At 48.1% G+C, this 12,926-nt stretch overlaps 1 protein-coding gene across 5 annotated transcripts in view; it reads left to right on the top strand.

Annotated features, from left to right (window-relative positions):
• The window catches only part of ZMYND11 (zinc finger MYND-type containing 11), a 785,443-nt gene that overhangs the window by 725,393 nt on the left and 47,124 nt on the right, over window positions 1-12,926 (top strand). The window lies entirely within an intron of this gene.

Here is a 12,926-nt window from a genome sequence, read left to right as displayed (position 1 = left end):
CCGCATTGCGTCGCTAACGTTGGGTATGACATATCGGTCATCTATATAGACGCCACCCAGCCGCGCGGACATCAGTTCTTTTCCTTCCGCGCCATTAAGCGATGATCTGGGAAGAGCTACCCCTCTGTTGCTTTTTGACTGATTTTTCTACTTTTTTTCAACTTAAGGATTATTTTCAATTGTGTGTCGAGAATTGTATTCAAAGAAGTCAGGTTTTAAACCATGAGGCGCCTGTCGCCACACCATGTCTGTTACCGATCCCCACCTAGTCTGCCTTTGGTGTCTCTGGCGTGACCACGATTCAGAGTCTGGCTTGGACTGTCGGGCCATTGCTCCGAATGTCTTGTGGGCGCAAGCGATGGAGCTCCTTGCGGCCCAGCAGTCAACACCATCCAGCGAGACTCCTTGGAGATCCGGGTCCCGATTGAAGAAGAGGAGGTTGCGGGACCACTCCCATAACCTCAAGTCCTCTTCCTCCCACTCGGTGTCCTCTGAACACTCTGTAAAAGAGGCACAAAAAAAAAAGAAATCCAAGCAGACTTCTATTTCACCTCGGCTGTCATCCGTCGATGAGAGAGGTAAGGAGCACAGATGCTCTAGGCAACGTTCTCCGGATTCAGGGCTGAATTTGCGTCTCCTCCCCCCTTTCCGGGAGCCGGAGTGACCCCTGCTCAAATTAAAGAGTTTTACGAGGCAGTGTCCCACATATTTGAGTAGGCCAACCCCTCTGGTGAGCCTTCGGGCCCGTGGGGGTCAAGAGGGGGCCATCAAATTTGACGCCGTCTGCTCCAACCACCAGTGCCGGTTGGGCCTCGGTGATGGCACCGGTCATGCCAATGCGACCTTCCCCGGCGTCGGACCCGAAGTCGGTGTCTATGGAGCTGCTGGTGCTCACTGACGGCTCTAGCCCGATCCTTATCCCAGACGGCACAGAGTCAGATCGGTGTTGATCGATTCCGGCACCGTTAAAACCCAGGGGTTCTATGTTGTTGCCTGAGAGTTTTCATGACATTGAAGGCACAGGAGAGGACTGGGAGGGGTCAATGAACCCTTTAGAACACCAGGATATGTCTGCAGAGCAGATGGTCTGGTATGAGCAACTTGGGGAGGCCAGTAGACTGGATACGTCCCCAGATGCTGGCATGCTCTCTACGCCAACTGTGGCTACAGAGGAGGGGACTTCTTATGCCATGGTGGTAAGGAGGGCAGCCGAGGTCCTTGGACCGGAGTTGCCCTCTGTGTAGGTCAGGACTAATCTCCTGACAGAAGTGCTTTATCTGGGGCTTCCACCTCTGAAACCCTGTTGCCCTTCAATGACGCACTACTTGGCACGTGGTCCAAGCCTAGCACAGGGGCTCCTGTGAATAGGACAATTGCACACCGCCATCGTCTGGCACTGGGCGACCCAAAGTTCCTCTGCCAACACCCTACCCCTGGAAGCTTGGTAGTGCAGGATTCTACCTTCCAGGGCACGTTCCCTTCCGCTGCTCCGGACAGGGAATCCAAGAGGTTGGAATCACTTGGGAATATGATGTTTTCTTCCTCCAGCCTTGCATTGCGGTCGGTGAATACTGCATGCTTATTGGGCTGTTACTCCCATTCCCTTTGGGAGACGGTTGCACAAGTGCTGCCACAAGTCCCGGAGGAGGCCCAGGATGTGCTCTTCCAGACAGTTAGGGAGTGGAGGGATGCAGCAAAATTCACCATCAGGTGTGGACTTGACACGACTGATTGACTGGACAGAGCGGTTTAATCAACGGTGGCCTTGCGGCACCACACCTGGCTTAGAACGTCTGGCTTCTCGGGCGATGTCTAGGCTAATTAAATGGACATGCCCTTTGGTGGTTCCAGTCTGTTTGATGAGAAAGCAGACTCTGCCCCAGAACGGTTCAAGGATTCTCGTGCTACGGCCAGATCCATGGGCCTTTCTACAGCACCTTGGGGCCAGTTTAGCTTTTGCCCCTTTCATGGCCACGGAAGGGGGTTCCAGCCTTGCCACACCTATCCCAGCCACCATCCTGCGCATACTTCCCATGTTGTGCGTGGACGTGGCACATTCCGTCCTAGGAATGGAAGCCAGAATTCATCAGCCACCCTGCCCTCGCCAACCAAAGCCTCCAAGCACTCCTCGTCTGATTTTGCAAGACCACGCTACTCCAGTGGGAGGGCAAATACCATAATCTTCCCCCACTGGAGGTCCATTACATCGGACACGTGGCTCTTGCAGATCATTCAGGAGGGCTATTCTCTGCCTTTCCTTTCTTTTCCTCCTCCTATTCTGCCAATTCAAGAAAGGCTGACGGAGGATCATTTAAAATTGCTCCAAGAGGAAGTCGCAGCTCTCCTCACCAAGGGGGCTGTAGAGGGGGTCCCGGTTTCAGAAGTAGGCAGTCTCTGTTATGCCTGCTACTTTCTCATTCCGAAGAAGAACAAAGGGTTACAGCCCATTTTAGATCTTTGGACCATCAATCTCTTCCTCAAGAAGGAACATTTGAAGATGCTCACCTGAGCTAGGTCTTGTCTGCTCTAGACCAAGAAGACTGGATAGTAGCGTTGGACCTGCAGGATGCATATTTTCACATCCCCAGCCTGCATTACCTGCAGTTCAGGGTAGCCCCCGATCACTTCCAGTTTATGTGCTTCACTTCAGCCTCACTAGTGCCCCTCGGGTGTTCACCAAGTTGATGGTGGTGGTTGCAGCTCATCTGCGCAGGTTTGGGGGGGGTCCAGTCTTCTTCTACCTCAACAACAGGCTGTTGAAGGCGTCCTCGTCCCAAGCTGTCGTCTTCCAACTTCAGACTACAGTGAACCTCCTGCATTCGCTGGGATTCTCTATAAACATGCCGAAGTCGCACCTGACTCTTCCTCAGATGGTACCTTTTATCAGAGATGTTCTGGACACAGTGCAGGTTCAGCCCTATCTTCCTGAGCAGCAAGTCCAGGATATTCAGGTTATGATTCAGATGTTTCAGCCTCTATCCTGGATTTCGGTGAGATTGACTCTGAGGCTGTTGGGCCTCATGGCCTCCTGCATCCAGTAGAGAAAGCATGCCAGGTGGCGTATGCGGGCTCTGCAGCGGGACCTGAAGTTCCAGTAGGTGCAGCATCAAGGAAATATCCCCAACATTGTCCAGATCTCTGAGGCAACTGCGAGAGATCTGCTGTGGCAATTGACAAACTGCGATTGGGTCAAAGGCAGACCCATCTACCTTCCCCAACTAGATCACACAGTAGTGACAGATGAGTCACTCCTGGGATGGGGCGGCCATCTGGGAGAGGTGGTGATCAGGGGAACACTGGTCTCCATCAGAGTCGGGGCTCCAAATCAATTTGCTGGAGCTTCAAGTGATTTGGTTGGCATTGTAAGCATTTCCTCCTTTTGTCAAGGGGAAGTCAGGGCAGGTGTTCACATACAACACCGCTCGCAGGCAGAGGAATTAAACGCTGGAGATTCGGATGGAGACAGCCTTCTACTGATAGAAAGGCCATCATCGAGGACAGTTACGCTGATTGAAGACGGGACTGGCCCGGGGCTTTTAACTTTGCATTTTTATCTTTCCTCACGGGACTGCGAGGACCAGGGTGCACTTGGGACCTCTGACGACCTGCACCTGGCTCCTCTTCCCGCTCCTCCCCCGGCCACTTTATCAAGCCTCGCGGCCCCCGCTTCGCGGGTGCCGCTCGCAGGCAGAGGAATTAAACGCTGGAGATTCGGATGGAGACAGCCTTCTACTGATAGAAAGGCCATCATCGAGGACAGTTACGCTGATTGAAGACGGGACTGGCCCGGGGCTTTTAACTTTGCATTTTTATCTTTCCTCACGGGACTGCGAGGACCAGGGTGCACTTGGGACCTCTGACGACCTGCACCTGGCTCCTCTTCCCGCTCCTCCCCCGGCCACTTTATCAAGCCTCGCGGCCCCCGCTTCGCGGGAGCCGCTCGCAGGCAGAGGAATTAAACGCTGGAGATTCGGATGGAGACAGCCTTCTACTGATAGAAAGGCCATCATCGAGGACAGTTACGCTGATTGAAGACGGGACTGGCCCGGGGCTTTTAACTTTGCATTTTTATCTTTCCTCACGGGACTGCGAGGACCAGGGTGCACTTGGGACCTCTGACGACCTGCACCTGGCTCCTCTTCCCGCTCCTCCCCCGGCCACTTTATCAAGCCTCGCGGCCCCCGCTTCGCGGGAGCCGCTCGCAGGCAGAGGAATTAAACGCTGGAGATTCGGATGGAGACAGCCTTCTACTGATAGAAAGGCCATCATCGAGGACAGTTACGCTGATTGAAGACGGGACTGGCCCGGGGCTTTTAACTTTGCATTTTTATCTTTCCTCACGGGACTGCGAGGACCAGGGTGCACTTGGGACCTCTGACGACCTGCACCTGGCTCCTCTTCCTGCTCCTCCCCCAGCCTCTACTCCCGCCTCCATCATAGTCTTTATATTTCCTACCTTGTCTCGCGTAAGCGGGACGCGTGCGGGGTGAAGCCCGGGCTAAGGGCGGGCCGTCTAAGGCCGTCCGAGGACGATTGAGGACGGGCCGGGCCCCTACCCTAACATTTGCCATCTAATGGTGAGACTATTTATAACGGTAGTTGTCTTCAATTCTTCCATGTTGTTGTTTAACCAGTAGCCTATTTCAGGATATTTGTTCTAATTATATCCCTACTGTTTGTTGTTAAAACGTATAATCATGGCATCAAACGCAGACAAATCACGAGTTGTAACAGTTAATACTTCCAAAGGTCTTGTGTCTGGCACCATTGATCAATTTTTTAAGCGCGTATCGACAGTGCTGGAGAAGGAAATAGCGGACACAGAAAAGCGCTTATCCTTAGATTTGCTAGCAGGTAAACGCTCCTCATTGGGAAAAATTGGTAATGCTGTTTCGCCAGAGGTGCCGAACAAGGGTACTTTAATTTCTGCCCCCTGTATGACCCATGGAATGAGCGAGGTAGTGAGCGTGGTCAACACACCCTCTCTGATATCTATCCCTGAGATCACTAGTAGCCCAACCTTGTCGGGATTATCAGCATCCCCGAACTTGGTCATTTCTTCCCCCCCGAGGGTAAAACGATGCTCAGTGAGAAAGAGACGAGGGTTACTCACTAGGACACTTATAGTCAAAAAGAACAAGGTTCAACCCTCAATCCATAAATCGAATCATATAGTCTCCACGGCACCACTTACCCTTCCCTCACATTCTAATGCTTCAGGTTTACCTTCCACCGAGGCCATGATGTCAGATTTATTAGAAAAAATAGAGACTATGGTTAAATCTCTCTTATTGCCCCTTCTAGAAAGAACTAGACTAATAAGTTTGCACCTGGACGATCTAAGTTCACAAATGGGAAAAAATAACCTAGTATTATCAGATCTTCTAAATACTAAGGTGATAAGTAGTGTCAATGATCAAGCTCCCTCTTCCACTTTAGAGGTGTCGCGACTCGTGACTAGTGACATTCCTACAACATCGTGCACCACACAAGGGGAAGAGCGCGCGGTTTCAGCGACCAATAATCCTAAATCTGATCCCATAGTAATTATAGAAGAACAAAAATGTAAAAACACAACAAATCCTCTGGGTCTAGAGCACATGAGAAAAAAGGCAACTGAGCTTCATGAGAAGGATGAAGGGTCACTTAAGCCACAATATATTCCAATAAACAACAGAGTGGATCTTCCCCCAGAATCTGCTCCGTACACGATTATTATGACTGGGGTTCCTGAACTATCGGAGGGGGTAAGGGAGGATTTCTACGCTCTGAAAAATAAGACCATTCATTGGCTGAATCAGAATAGACCCCTCCCAGCTCACATAAATGGAGAAATATTGATGGTTAGACGCACCTGCTGGGTAGGCACGAGGCCAAAAGATAAGAAGGGGGACGCCATAATTATAAATTTTAGAGACTACAGAGCGGTTAGGTGCATAGGAGATTGGTTTGATTCCAGGGGGGAGGACACGATTACTACGCACTTCGTAAACTACTTCTACCCAAGAGAATTGATCTCTCGCCCTAAACCTTTTAGAATAAACGATCTTCAACCCAATTGGAGGGAAGTAGATAATCGTCTTCCCCACCCGGCTGTTCGTAACCTTTCTTCATGTTTCCAGCCACTAAATAGGTTTCCGATTAGAAGGGTACCATTTAACAGCTACAAGTCTCCTCAGCCCCCAAATCAGGCATATTGGAATAATCATTCCCAGCCTAACCAGAGATTTAATATCCCTACCTCTAATTCTTATGCGGTTCTTTATGGTCTGGAAGATGTAGATTGACTCAGAACACCACTTGTTCATTTACAAAACTCCCCAGTACCAAATCACACCCCTATGAGTAACACTGTTCAAGTAAAAAATGCAGTGTCCCACAAGACAAAACTGGGTCCTACTCCCTTACCAACTAATTCACCATTGCCAAGAAGCGCTGATGCTATCATAATGAGGAATACTCCCAGTAAAATAATTAAGCCACAGGGGGGTGTAGCGAACAAAGTCCGAGATAACTCCCTGGCTATGAAAGTAGTCCATACGAATGATAGCCCAGATATAAATAACGTGGACAACATAATAAAGATAATGTCATGGAACATTGCGGGTCTAAGTTCCAAAATAGCAGACGGGACCCTAATAGACTCTGTCCAAGACCTACAGATAATCTGCTTGCAAGAGACGTGGTCCGTCAACGAACTACATCTGATGGGCTACAAAACATATTTTTCAGCGGCAACAGCAGGTCCGCGTGGTAGGGCAAAAGGGGGTCTGACGGTGTATATAAAAAACACAATTCCTGGACTCAAAGTAGCTAGTCTTAGCCTACACCCTAATTACCAATTATTGAAACTCTCATTTACGAGAAGGCGGGTAACATACTTGGTAAATATTTATGATAACCTCTTGGAGTGTGAGAGCCTAGAACTGCTTGGATCTTTACGTAACAAACTCTCAAATCTAACAAGTAAAGTCCAAGGAACGGATGTTCCGAGCATTGTTTGGGGTGGGGATTTTAATCTCCACCCTTGTGGTGTGAAAAACAGTAGTATATGTGGGGTAGCTGATGAAACCGATAATCAGGTGATCCATTTCAGTCATACAAGGAAGGGTGACCTTATGAATGAAATATTGTCGGAATTGGATTTAGTGATCTTAAACAAACTCGATATCTCTTCGGAACAGCCCCAGGCGACTTATTTGGGCAGGGGTTGGGCTACAACGATGGATTATTTCCTGATCTCAACACATTTGGTAAGCAGAGCTCAGAATTTCAGATTATTAGTCACCGCATTAAGTGACCACGCAGCCTTGGCTTTTAACCTGATCACTGAAAAGGGAAAACTCAAACCATATTCCTTGATGACTGCCCTCGCCCAGAATAACATCCATCTTGCAAAAACGAATGGTTTTACTATAGGGTGGGGGAAGATAGATCCGGAAGTCATGACCACGAAGGTGATCCAAGCAACATATCCCGCCATTGTGAAGTGCTTAGATGGTGACATCAGCCAAGAGGAAGTGTTGTACAATTTCGGTATAATCTTGGAAGTAGCAAAAAACCTACTAATACGCAAAAATAAAGGAAAACCAAATCAGAAAAAAGGATGGTTTAATCATGAATGCACGGCAGCCAACAAACTTTTAAAAACTGCCCTAACTAACCCTGAAAAAGATCAAGATGAGATCCGCAGGCTAAGGAGGTCATACCGTTTAGCCTGCAAAACAAGGAAGCAGAAAATAAAACAATCTTTATGGGACCAGTTACAAGAAAGCTCACGATCTAGAAATGGGGCATTGTTCTGGAGGGTAGTAAAGACTCCTTTCCTGTCAGATAGTTGTGATCAACCAACAATTGAGGTAGCAATCGATGGCCCAACATGGGTAAATCATTTCTCAAAAGTATTCAGGAAAACGCAAGTCCCTGATATACTAGAGGCAGAAAACGTTATCCTCCCAGAAACGTTACTTCCGATTGCCCTAAATTTTGATCTCCAGGAAATCATAAAAGCTGTCCGGGCAAGTAAAAGTGGGAAAGCCCCCGGCCCAGATGGAATACCGATCGATTTCTTTAAGTTTAAACTCGATCTCTGGGCCCCAATTCTAAAGGTGGTCTTCGATGCCACCATGCAATGTGGTCTACTTGAAACGTGGTCCCAATCGATTATGATTCCGGTCTTCAAAAAAGGGAATAGAAACGATGTGTCGTGTTATCGGCCAATATCATTGTTGGACTCACTTGGCAAAGTATTGGGGAGGGTGGTGTTACAGCGACTGCAAGAGTGGGCGGAAGACCATAATATTTTATCGGACTTACAGTTTGGCTTCCGGGAGGGCTTTGGCACTACAGAGCAGGCCCTAAATTTAAGCCTATTGGTGGGAAAATATGTATCAGCTAAAGAAAGTAAACTCTACATGGTATATGTCGACCTTTCTGCGGCATTTGACTGTGTTTCCCATTCCAAGTTATGGTCCGTTCTTACTGCCTTAGGCATTGACTTGGCCCTGGTGAATCTCCTACGTGCACTATACTCGGGTGCCTCGTCCCGGGTCCGTTTCGGGGCCCGGGGCGAGGTATCCGAGTCTTTTGGGGTGGAACGTGGGGTGAGGCAGGGTTGTGTCCTGGCCCCCTTCCTTTTCTCTCTCTACACAAATGGCCTGGAGGTGGAGATGTTGCAAGGGGCTCAGGACACCTTCCTCGCATAAAAGATCGCCTCATCCCAGCGCTTCTCTACGCGGATGACGCAGTAATCATAGCGCGTACTCCGCGAGAGTTGCAAAAATCGCTAGATAGGTACTCTAAGTTCATGGGTAACTTGGACCTTAAAATAAACATCAAAAAAACCTACGTGATGGTGGCAGGGAAAGATAGAAGGCGGGGTAAGTCCATCTTCTTAGACAAAGAGAGGTTGGAGTTTACTATTCAATACCCGTATCTCGGAGTTATGATTGATGAAAAGCTCAATTGGAAAGCTGCAATTGATGCTAGAAAACATCATCTTCTGCGAGCTATTATGGCCCTTATAAAATTCGCCCAAAAATTGGGGAAAAGACCTCCCGTAGAATTATTACGCATATATGTGGCGAAGTGCCAGTCAACAGCACTCTATGGGGCTGGTTTGTGGGGCCATAAAAACACACATGCTCTGCAAGTTGCAGAGAATATTTTCATACGATTTCTTTTGATGACTCCGAAACGTGTGTCCACCTTCTCATGCCATGCTGAATTAGGCATGGCCCACATCGAGGATTTGGCAAAAATCCAACCCCTCTTACTATGGCGCCGTATCTGGTTATCAACAAGAAATCTAGTTACAAAGGCGATTGTAACAGACGTAATGTCTTTGGAGAATGTGAGCAAAATCGAGTGGCTTACATTTATAAAAAGATTCTTTACTGATTTAGGTTGTCCCAAATACTATGATAATCCTGAATCTATGTCTGAAATCTCTAAAAAAGAATTAAAAATTAGAGCTCTCTCGCATTTGGAAGAACTACGGATAACCAAGGAGATAAGAAAGCCTTCTGTCCAACACTCCTTGACTGTTGCAACCACTCTGTTTATTGAGCCATACCTGACATATGTGGATTTCCGATTTGAGCGTTTCCTGTTGACACGCTTTAGATTGAATATCTTCCATAAACTTGTGGCTTTTCCCAAACGTAACTCTTGGAAAGAGGCATCAGCAGTATGTCCATGTGATGATATTTCAGAACAAACAACCATGCATACTGTTCTGTTTTGTAAGTTTTATGCTGAACATCGCACTTTATGGCTGATTCCTTTGTTAAGATCTCTTGGTTTTAAAAGATGTCGTCCTGCTATGCTGCACCTACAATTTCTCAATACCACACTGATCACAAAAACTGTGGCCACGTTTTTAAAATGTATTTATAACCATAGAACAAATCTTGGCTGAAATATCCCCTGTTATTTTAAATATTAGAATGTAACTCTATATTAAGCAAGATATGAATTTTTGTATGTTCTTTTATGGTTATAATTGTCTGTGTATAACCGAATAAAGATGATTTATTATTATTATACAACACCACTGCCATGTAGCACTGCAACAAACTAGGCGGGGTGCGGTCGTGGACCCTTTGTCAAGATGCCCTGCATCTCTGGACATGACTGGAACAGCAGGGCATAACCCTGGTGGTTCAACACCTGGCAGGTTCTCTGAACGCCAGGCCGTAAGAACTCAGCCGTCGATGCCTAGAGGATAACGAATGGCATCTCCAGTCGGAGGTGGTGCAAAGTCTCTTTCAGCAGTGGGGAGAACTTTGGTTAGATCTGTTCACCTCACAAGAGAACATGCAATGTCAGCAGTATTGCGTGCTGTAGTTTTCATGGCGCCTATCACTCGCGCCGCTTTTTGTTGAGAGTTTAGCTCAGGCCTGTTTTTCACCTTTCTTTGCATACCACAATTGCCCAGACTTCTAGAGAAGATCAAAAACGACCATGCCCAAGCAATTCTTGTGGCTCTGAACTGGGCACGGAGAGTCTGGTATCCAGAGCTGAAAAAGAGCATCGATCCTCCAATCAGGATGCCCCTTCGGGAGGATCTTCTGTCGCAGCAGCAGGGAAGGGTTCTCCACCCAAACCTGTCAACTCTCTGCCTCCATGTGTGGCGATTGAGCAGAGGCAGTTGGTGGCTTTTGACCTTCCTCCCAAAGTGCTACGTTATTTTGGCGGCCAGGCGGCCCTCAACTAAGACGGTATATGCCTGCTGTGGGCATAAGATTTTATCTTATTGTACAGAAAAGTCTATTGACCTGCTTTTCTTTCTACCATTCTTTTCATTCTTGCCCAGCAGGGCTCTACTTTGGGTACTCCTAAGGGATATCTTTCTGCTCTATCCGCTATTCGCAGCTGCCAGACCAAACCTCTCTCTTTAAGTCTCCAATTGTAAATAGGTTCTTGAAAGGGCTGAGTTACTTGTTTCCACCCACGCCCTTTGTCATGCCACAGTGGGACCTTAATTTAGTCCTCACTTTTCTTATATGTACTCCTTTCTAGCCTTTGCACAACTGTCCCCTCCATTATGCTCACCATTAAGGCAGCCTTTCTGATGGCGATAACATCTGCGTGGAGGGTGAGTGAGTTGCAGACGCTATCATGTAAGCCCCCCTACATGATGACTTTTGCAGATAAAGTGGTGCTTTGCACCCTGCCTCATTTCTTCCAAAGTTGGTGACCCCATTGCATCTGGGTAAATCTATCATGCTGCCCACCTTTTTTGCTCCTCTGCATCCCTCTAAAGAAGAGGAGCGTTTCCATAGTCTGGACCCAATAAGAGCTTGCTTGTTTTACCTCGACTACAGAAAAGAGTTCCAGGTCGACAACCAACTCTTTGTGGGGTACGTGGGAGCTAAAATAAAAAAAGGTCAGGCAGTGCAGATAAGGACCATTTCTCGGTGGGTCATTCTCTGCATAAAGCTCTGCTACACTTTGGCTAAGACAAAAACAACAATTGATGGATAGAATGCAGAACAATGTCATACATTCACCCCAGTACAGAGATCTGGGCCTAAATCCATCTTTTTTTGCTCACCATGCTATTCCAGTTTGAACCCAGCCATATGCAAATAAGTCTTGACACTGTGCCTCATGGGAACAGTCCAGCCCGAACTGCCAAGCCAGGTCCTCCCTGGACTGGAAACAAGCATCCTAGGACCGGTTTCGGGGTTTCACCCCTCTTCAGCCTGGATAGCTTGATTCCAGGGGCATGGAGAGCAAGGGACCCACTTCTGGGCATACCCGTCCCACTCGGGGCGACAAATGCAAAAAAAACAATTGATGGACAGAATGCAGAACAATGTCATACATTCACCCCAGTACAGAGATCTGGGCCTAAATCCATCGTTTTTTTGCTCACCATGGCATTCCAGTTTGAACCCAACCATATGCAAATCAGTCGTGACCCTGAACCTCATGGGAACAGTCCAGCCCGAACTGCCAAGCCAGGTCCTCCCTGGACTGGAAACAAGCATCCTAGGACCGGTTTCGGGGTTTCACCCCTCTTCAGCCAGGATAGTTTGATTCCAGTGGCATGGAGAGCACGGGACCCACGTCTGGGCATACCTGTCCCACTCGATCATGATAATGTGTTACTGAAGGTAAGTAACTTGTTCAACTTATAGAGACTTCTAGCTGCTAATTCCTTACCTTAGAATAGATACTCAAGCTATACCCTCCTTGCAGTGGGCTGTGGACAAATTCCTCACACTAGAAAGTCCTACAGGACCGAGCGGGCAAACTCCCCGTCCCTTCGGACCGGACTGTCCAGGCAGTAGTGTTTGGCAAACATGAGCAAAGATGCCCACGTTGCTGCTTGACAGATGTCAAGGACTGGAACATCACGTGCCACAACCGTAGTCATAGCCTTTTCCCTGGTGGACTGGGCTCTTAATCCGTCACGTGGGCTGCTTTTAGCCAAAGAGTAAAACCAAAGGGGATGATGGACGGAGTGTTGAACATTGCAAGCACTCACCCCCAGTCACAGATCTGGCTTGAATCCATCATCGTTCTTTAGCTCACTTCGCCACCCCAGTTCAGACACAGCTATATGCAAATCAGTCTTGACCCTCTGCCTCATGGAAACAGACCAGCCTGAACTGCCAAGCCACGTCTTCCCTGGACCGGAAACAAGCATCCTGGGACCGGTTTCGGGCTCTCAGCCAGGTTAGCTTGAATCCAGTGGAAAAGTGATCAAGGGACCCACATCTGGGCATACCCTGCCAACTTAGGGCGAATAAAGTAAACACAAGGAGTTGATAGACGGAGCACTGAAACTTTTCAGACACTCGCCCCCCAGTCATGGATCTGGCTTGAATCCATCATCATTCTTTAGCTCACTTCGTCATGCCAGTTCAGACACAGCTGTATGCAAATCAGTCTTTACCCTGTGCCTCATGGGAACA

Source organism: Triturus cristatus, chromosome 10 (assembly GCF_964204655.1).
Source record: "Triturus cristatus chromosome 10, aTriCri1.1, whole genome shotgun sequence".
In the NCBI taxonomy this organism is placed as follows: Eukaryota; Metazoa; Chordata; class Amphibia; order Caudata; family Salamandridae; genus Triturus; species Triturus cristatus.
This window is presented reverse-complemented; position numbering and strand designations above follow the sequence as displayed.